Consider the following 8954-nt stretch of genomic DNA (forward strand, 5'->3'; position numbering starts at 1 on the left):
CATGATGCCATACCTGAAACCCCCCTCGTCATATGCTAACGCTCACTGAGCCTTCTATTCCATCTACGCCTCTAACCAAGCCTTTCCCGCTGCATTTACCATCTTATCTAGTTCTCTTTTTATCTCCTTGAACTGGTGCTCTGTACGTACACAACATAGAGCCTTTACCTTGTCACATACCTCCTGCTTCCGCTGACGCCGCTAGAAATTAGCGGCAAAGTGTCTTACGCACCATCTATGTACTAGAGGCGGGAACCCATCTATATGCTCAGCTGCAGCATTAAGAAGCCCTGTATGACGGTCGGAGATCAAACATATAGTGCGAGTTGGGCCAAGCACTTGCACACATAGAAGCCGCATGAACCATGACCACGATTCATTGTTCTCTTCCTCTGCCAAAGCAAATGCCACAGGTACTATCTGGTCCTCAGGATCAACAGCAGCAGCCATCATCAAGGTGCCCCTGTACTTTCCTGTCAGGAAAGTGCCATCAACAAGTACGACTGGCCGATAAAACTAGAATGCATGTTCCATTTGCGCAAACGACCAGAACACACGATAGAGGACATGCCTCAATGGGTCCCGAAAAAACATCCCTCCGGTGTCCACAAACCATTTCAAGCCAAGGTTGTAATAATGCATTGCACATAAGATGCAGGGCACCCTGTTGTACGCTTCCTCCCAAGTACCCCATCGAATCGCCAGAGCAATTTGCTTAGCATGCCAAGCCTTTCCGTACGTCACATCGTACCCAACGAATCCAGATATGGACTGTTATAAAGAAGACACCGAGATATCGTTATTGTCATCAACGAGCCCCAATATACGACGGGCAAGGTAACGTGCAGTGAGCTGCTGATGATTTTTCTTCCCCCTATTGTCTAGGCAAGTGTGGGGTTCAACAACTTTAGTTATCCTCCACTTGCCATCACTCTGTCTCCTTCGTGTATTTAACCTCCACAGACAACCGTTTTTGCATATCAAGTGGTACCTCAACTCCTGGTCCGAATGAGTGACGGTGTACGGTCTATGGTGGTACATAGCATAGTCCTGAAGGAAGAGTTTCATCTCTGACATTGTGTTGAATATCATCCCCTTCCTAAGGGTTTCTGTCTCATGGTTATACAATGAATTCCTACACATCTGGAGACCGGTATCACAAACTACCATATCCGTCATGCTGACATCCCTATAGTTTGAAACGTCCCTGAAAGGTACGTTCTTGGACCTTAGTTGCTCAAGCTTAGTCGCTGTGTAAGGTGGTGGTGGAATATACTGCTGCGCTTCGCTAATTCTAGCCCATGAATCATAGGGGATATCATCTGTAGCCAAATCTGTGACTAGTCTACCCTGAGCATGGACACCTTGCAAAATCTCAGTTGATACTTGTAATGGCATAGTATGTACCGGTACTGGCATGGCATCAGCCGTAGTTGCCATAGCATCTGTACCTCCTTGGTCATCATCAGAATCGTCTGAATCACTACTAACTACATCACCGATCCTGTCCTTCTCCTGCTCATCCTCTTCCCGTTCAAACTCATTCACATCGAAGTCATTGCTTATACAGCCTACTGCAGTTGAATGAAACTGCTCCTGCGTCAACTGACCGTCCAAATCCATATTATCCTGAGTTGCTTCCCCTTCGACCCCTAATTCTTTTTTATTGCATCCAAAACCATCAATGGACGGGCCGTCCTGAACACCATGCATCCTGTACCAATTCTCCACCACCACCTCAGCCATGGGCATATTGGAACCTTGGAGAACCCTAGTGTAGCGGGACCAGTGAGCAGGATCGCGCAAGGGCATGAGGACATAGTGTGCCATAGTCTTTCCAGTATCAAACCTCCTCTTTAGTGTGAAATCACCGCCAAACTTTATATTCAAACGGACACAAAGGTCGTTGAAGCTAGGAGATTTATCAAACCATTCCAATTCTTCTTCCATATCCTCAAACATACCATTCTCTCTCCTAACACTTCGTCCGTATAAAACTCTAACACAACAATCCATCTGCAGAAGCATTTCAAGAAACTTCATTAAGTCATCGAAATCATCATACATAATGTCCATACTAACATTAATATATTTTCTAACTATAATTATACTAACTAATCAAATATTAACATCTATACAAGGCATACTATAACTGTACTAGCTAAACTACCTAACTTTACTACCTATACTAACTTATTATATTACGTATACTAACTAAAATAACTAACTTTACTAACTATACTAACTATACTTTAATAGTTTTACTAACTTTATTAACTGTGCTAACTATATTAGTGGAGTACCTCGTTGCAGTGCGCAAGACCGGGCCGGGAGGCGCGGGCGCAGGGCAGCCGCCGTGCGTGACCGGAGGTTCTGGCCGGAGGGGGAGGCGCGCCGGCATGCGGGCGCGGCGGCCTAGCTGCCTGGCTGGCGTGGGCGGGCGGACGCGGCTGGCTTGCTGGCGCGGGCGGGCCGGCTGGCGTGGGCGGACGCGGCCACGGCAGACGGCGGGCAGGCGCGGGCGAAGGCGGGCGTGGCAGCTAGGCTGCCTTGCTGCGCTGCTCGGAGAACGGCGACTGCTCGGGCACGCGGGCCGCGGCGGAGGTTATACCCGGCTCTGCCGCGCCATGGATCAGGGCGCGGCACTGCTGCCCCAAGATCGGTGCCGCGACAGAGCCCTGCCACGTCAGCGGTCAGCGCTTCTGGTCGCCGCCACGTCAGCCCTCTGCCGCGCCACCATGCATGGCGCGGCACAGGCATTTGACCGTGCCAGAGCAATAGGCGCGACCAAAAGTATTAGTTTTAAAAAAAACCAAGAATGTTAAATTTAAAATTAATTTCGAAAAAATATTAAAATTAAAAAAAATTCCGCTCCACCCCTCTCTCTCCCCAGTACCCCTCCTGGAAAGACTAAACGGAGGTACTGTACTCCGGAGAGGCCCTCCCCCCGCAGCCAAATATGCATTCGTTGTATATCCTTTTTGCTGGATTCTTCCTTCTCTCTCTTTTTTCTGTTTTGGGGTTAAACAAATATGATCTGTCACACACTCATCACTATCATACATCATCCGCCAGCAAAATTGCTAGACACACAGGGCATAGGAGCAACATGTTATGCACGTTCTTTTTACAATACTTGTCAACAATTCGATTCGCTAGTTTAGTACGTACTGGTAGGTCGTAGCTATGGTTTTATTTTTCAGACCAGATAACCTTTTTTTTTCTAAACTATGCAATATTAATATTATTATCATGGTTAGATGGTTAGAAGAGCTGTTGGCTGTGGTTGTGTTGCCTTCTTTTGTGACAATGGAAAATGAAGGTTTGGTGCAAAGTAATTGGTTAACCATTTTAATCGGTAAACATGATGCAGGTCCTTTTTGGAGCTAAAGATTTAGTAATGTCATGCTTTAATAACTAAGTATAAATGTATCTAGAAAAGTGTTGTGTTCAAATCTTATGAAAAGCTTATTATTAAATTTAGATTGACTATTAAAATCACATACAGTTGTAAAGATAATTAAATAATAGTAATGTACAAAAATTGGGTATGAATTATGGATTGAAACTTGAGTGGTTTGGGTTTTGTCATGAAGGTGTTTTCTAGCCAACACTAATCCTAACAACATATCTTTAAATTCAAAATGGACCATTGTTTTATTGTTTTGATAGGATGTAAGGTACTACCTTTATTCCAAATTATATGACATTTCAACTTTTCTATACATTATTTTTGTTATGTATCTAGTGTATAGCAAAAAACTATGTATGTAGAAAAGATAAAACATCTTATAATTTAGAATAGAGGGAGTAGTAAACATAGAAGTAGTAATCGAAACTTCCAAAACTACACAACAATATGCACTTGTTCTAGCACATACCTACTATGTTTTGGAATATAATGATTTTTTTGTTGTTGCCCTAAGTCAATGTACACTAAGTTTGACCAAGTTTATAGAAAAGAATAATAATAATACGATGATATCAAGTAAGTTTTGTTAGATATAATCGTCCTGTTCGCTTGAGCTACTTTTCAGCTATGTAACAGTATTTTTCTCTCATAACATTTCAGTATAAGCCAAATTTCAGCATAAGCGAACAGGGTGAATATTATTTTAATAATTTTTTTGAGTGTGGTAGATGTTACTACTCTTTTCTATAAATATACTTATGATGATTTGAGTATAACAACTAACAAACCATTATATTTGACAACTGACGAGAGGATAGGTCAAAGAAGTGTTATTTAAACCACTGCACATACGGAGTAATAGATTGACCAAACCATAAAAGATGTCTTTTTTTGTTGCTAAAACAGAAGGTTGCAGACTTGCAGTGTAGGAGTTTCTCGTCGTATACGAGCCGCATCTTATCATCACTCGAGCTCCAATCTAACTAACTCGCAATTTTAGGTAGGAGGAAGGTGGGGGGCGGATGAGATTTTTCTGCTCAGTATCGTTGGAGGGGCAAAACTGGAATCAAATACCCATGTTATTGTCCTTAAGCAAAAGCACAAATGTGGGCAGGTTGGGGGTCATTATCGAAAGCGACACCAACGAGATTTGTTAAGGCGCCACACGTAATGGTAGGGACTAGGGACGACAACTCGTAGACCAACGCTAGCCATGGGGTGCCATTGCGAGGGCCCCAAACAAGGCACTATCAGACGCACAAATTTAAAGATGCACAAGTTTGAATTATATGCCTTAGTGCTAATTGTTCATGCCTTATTAATATTCATGTAAAAAATGATTTGCTATAAACAACACGATGCGAAGATCAATTATCATAGTACAACACAAGTGCAAAAGTGAATAATTACCATGGTTTTGATTTTTGGCTTAGCCATACTAAACATCTTTGTTCCTATTGTAACGCACAGACAATCACTTAGTATATCGGAAAGGGATCACTGAAAGTCGATGAATTGATTAGAAAGAAGGTATTGCATATTACACATGAAAAGTGCAGAAAGTTTAAATTGAAATGTCGTTTTCTTTTTGCGTAGGATAAATGTCGTTGGGAGTATGAGAGTAAAGCAAGGATAAATAATGAAAATGTTGTGGACTTATTTATTTCATCAAGTGCTCAAAAAAGTAATGCGCCAAACATAGTCTCAACTTTTGAGTAGCCAAGTTACTTTTATTTAATCTTTTATGAAATGATGAAACTCTCGAAAGTGAAGAACTCTTAACAGAAGAGAAATTCATGTACCTTCTTGACCCTCGTGGATCAGGAGTCATGCCCTAGTACAAAAACTGTTTTTCTTAGCACCTGGATTTTTTCTCACGGGTGGTTCATAAGTGGTTGGCGTCAGTAGAAATAGACTTGTGGGCCCATGGATAAGAACCACCAATATACATATATCTATATTTATGGTGTTCTTAAGAAAACCGCCAATGTAAATCCTAGCTTTTTCAATCACATTTATTGTTGCAAACCAACTGATAAGTCTCTTAGAGATGGAGTGATCAGAGACATATGTGTTGACATTTGTCGCTTCATTATCCGTGAAATTGTGAAATTGTTCAATACGAAGGGAACTTAGATGAAACCTCTGAGTTAGCACAACCAGAATGCAGAGACCTTCATGATTTTGCTAGGCTAGATTTGAATGAAGATGATTATTAGTGAATTGTAAGACTTGATGCAACGTATATATGAGCTGAAACCTTGGACATATATATGTTCTATTTGATGTATACTTGATCAATGACTATAGTACAATGGAATATGTGTTGGTGTTTGCGGAAATATAATTATCCGTTCAGCCACCATTAACAACAGTTGTTGCTGGCTGTAGCTAATTCTACAGTAACTCGTGAGTGAGAACACAGCCCGTAGCACTAGCAGCGGCCGTAGAATAGCTTGTCGAATAGGCCATTATCCAGCCGCCTCTGGAAATTAATTAACAGAGGTGGTTGGATTAGACAAACCACATGTGTAAATCGGTTTATACTGGTGGTAGAGTTAGCGGTTCTCAAGCTAACGCCAACAGAATGTCATCAGTTTACTGGCGGTTCACAAAACTGACAGTAAAGATGTGGAAAGTGTCGCCGATATAACAAAACTGACAGTATAGAAAACTATTTTCTTACTTGCGACACTTACAACAAAACTGACAGTATAGCAAAAAGTGTCACAAAACCATCCTATTTTACTGTCAGTTTCAAAACTTTTAAATTTGATTAGTTTATAAATATCTACACTATCAAATTAGTTTTATTTGATTCATTATGTCTGCTACATTTGCTGACAAAACCAAAATGACCTATATATTTTAGAAATGAAGCGTGCCTCCTTTACCTTAGCTTACTCGATTTAGATCCTAGCAAGTAGCAACGCAGATGATTATGGTTCACCTCTCTCAAGGTTTGCCATATTCATCTCTCGTCAGGTTGGTCCAGGCACTGTGATGTATCTGGACAGCCACAGAAGGAAAAATGAAACATGAAAAGGCATGTACAGCCATCTTGTGCCCTCCCTTCTCTAACAAGCTTGATCTCTTTGTTTGAGTAATAACGAGATGGATAAGATTGTTTAGATCAGGGTGTAAAGTTTCAGAGTGTCACATTGGATATTACATGAGGGTGTTGTACGAGGTGTTCGGATACTAATAAAAAAATAAATTATAGAATCCGTCGGTAAACCGCGAGACGAATTTATTAAGCCTAATTAACCCATCATTAGCACATGTGTGTACTGTAGCACTTTATTGTCAAATCATGGGCTAATTAGGCTTAAGAGATTTGTCTCGCAAAGTAGTCACAATATGTGCAATTAATTATTTTTTTATCTATATTTAATATTCCATGCATATGTTTAAACATTCGATGTGATATGGTGTAAAGTTTTGAGGAAGAACTAAACAAGGCCTCAGTACGTGTGCACACTCATTGGACTTTCTTTTTTTTTTCTTGGAAAACCTCGACAACGGCATCTTGTCACGTGCCTTTTCAACTGTCCAGCTACAATCGTTGGATCCACTCATCAGCATCTTAGCGCCAACTGATACGTTTGCACACGGTGTCACGGTGCGGAGGTGTTGCAAGCCAGCACACTGTTGTAGGTGATTCAAGACATGCATGCGTGCATACTTTACTCTTAGGGCATGGTAATTTGACGATCAACATAACTATTTGTTGTTATTATTATCTCACAAGGGAGCTTCTGAGAAACTTGATGCCTTAAACTAGCTATTTACTTTGGCTTGAAATATTTGTAGCCAACGGCACAATAGCTATGGCCCCATTTGGAAGTGCTAGCTGAAGCAGCACCGCTCGGTAAAACTGTAGAAATCAAGCAGCATCAACTGTCGTGTGGTAAAAGTGCAGCCAAGCAGTACCTATAGCCCCGAGCTCCAGACTCCTCAATGCACTATAGCACCAAAAAAACCCCCTACTTTTTCTCTTAAATAAGCTAGAAGTCTCCGTATACTGCAAAAGCAGTGGCGGATCTAGAAACATATCTTAGGAGGGACTTCTCTTCCTTATTTTTTATATTTATCCTCTCCTTCTAAGCTTTAGTGATTATAAACCAGTAGTGGGGGCTTAGGAGGGGCTCCAAAAATCCAACGACGGTAGCGGGGGCTCGAACCCCGACCGACCCGATCCATCCCCGGCAATAAGGAGACGGGGACATTTGAAGCAGTGTGGGCCTATAACCTTTTTGAGTTGTTGGGTACAAATAATATGTATTGACGAAGTGGATTCTTGGTCCTTGTGCACGGTGTACCTTATTATTTACTACTAGGCTGGGTGGCATGCTTCGCTACGCTCACTCCTGCTGCATGCGTTATTGAAAAAAAAGAATCAGTGAGGGCAATCTCCATGAAGCAACCATGAGCGCAACACCTACCATGGATTCACGACTCGTACGCATTCATACAATAGGTGTGCCGGAGGGAGTGACGTTGCTGGAGTTCGAGGGAGCCAACCCAGAGGAGGAGCCCGAGGTGCAGGAAGCCGACGAAGCAGCCGCCGCGGAGGAATTGCCCGAGTGCCCTGACCACCAGCCGTCCTCGTTCCTGAAAGGCAAGCCCCGGAGCATATTAAGCCTCCCATGTTTTTACGAATACATTAAGTATCTTTTATTGTTGATGATGCATTAAGTATAGGAATTGGTTGAAACCAATTGCTGCATTATATATCCTTCCTTATACAGATATCGCACTAGAATCCTATTTAAGTTCAGGACGGGTTAAATGCTTAGCCATGCTTAGTGCGGTAGAAGTCAGGTGATTTCCTGTCACCTGCGAGCTTTATGATGAGGTGGATCACGATTGGCTATATTTGCTATCGTGGAAAAGAACCATGTGAATAATGAATTAAGACCGGGCGGGGTCTTGTGTAGGTTTGGACATAGTGACTCCGTCTGAGTCGTTTAAGGACCGATACGTTGTACGTCCTCATGTCATGTTGAACGCAGCCTAACACTTAGCTGGCCGGATAAGTCGTTCCGACCGCGAAGCCTAGTAGCTCGACTGAGACCGGGGACGCGAGCAGTGGCGTGCATTCTGGATGTAGTAAGGATGTACGGAGAGCCATTGGCATAAGTCCAAGGCGGGTTAGAGTCCTGAACAACCTTGGCAGAGTGGTTCTCTGAGAATGTCGATCTATTCAGACTCGCGACTCCTGAATTGTGCCAAAGGTGACTTGTTTGCGACCCTAACGGGGGAAGCAGGGTTTGTGTTTAGGAATACCCCTCCAGCTGGATAGGAATCGATTCGAATCGCCGTCTCTCCTGGATAGTGAGAACTTGATTGAGCAGCGGCAACGTAGATTCAATTAATTTAATGATATGGTTAAATGGATGATAATGATAAGGTTGTCACAATGAATACCTGATATGGTTACTAATGTTTGCACCCTAATAAAATGATTGCTTAGTATAGGTGCTAATGTAGAGGACAGGTTAATGGCTAAAAGTCAATGCTAGTCAGGATAAGAGTTGAT

Source organism: Miscanthus floridulus, chromosome 2 (assembly GCF_019320115.1).
Source record: "Miscanthus floridulus cultivar M001 chromosome 2, ASM1932011v1, whole genome shotgun sequence".
NCBI lineage: Eukaryota > Viridiplantae > Streptophyta > Magnoliopsida > Poales > Poaceae > Miscanthus > Miscanthus floridulus.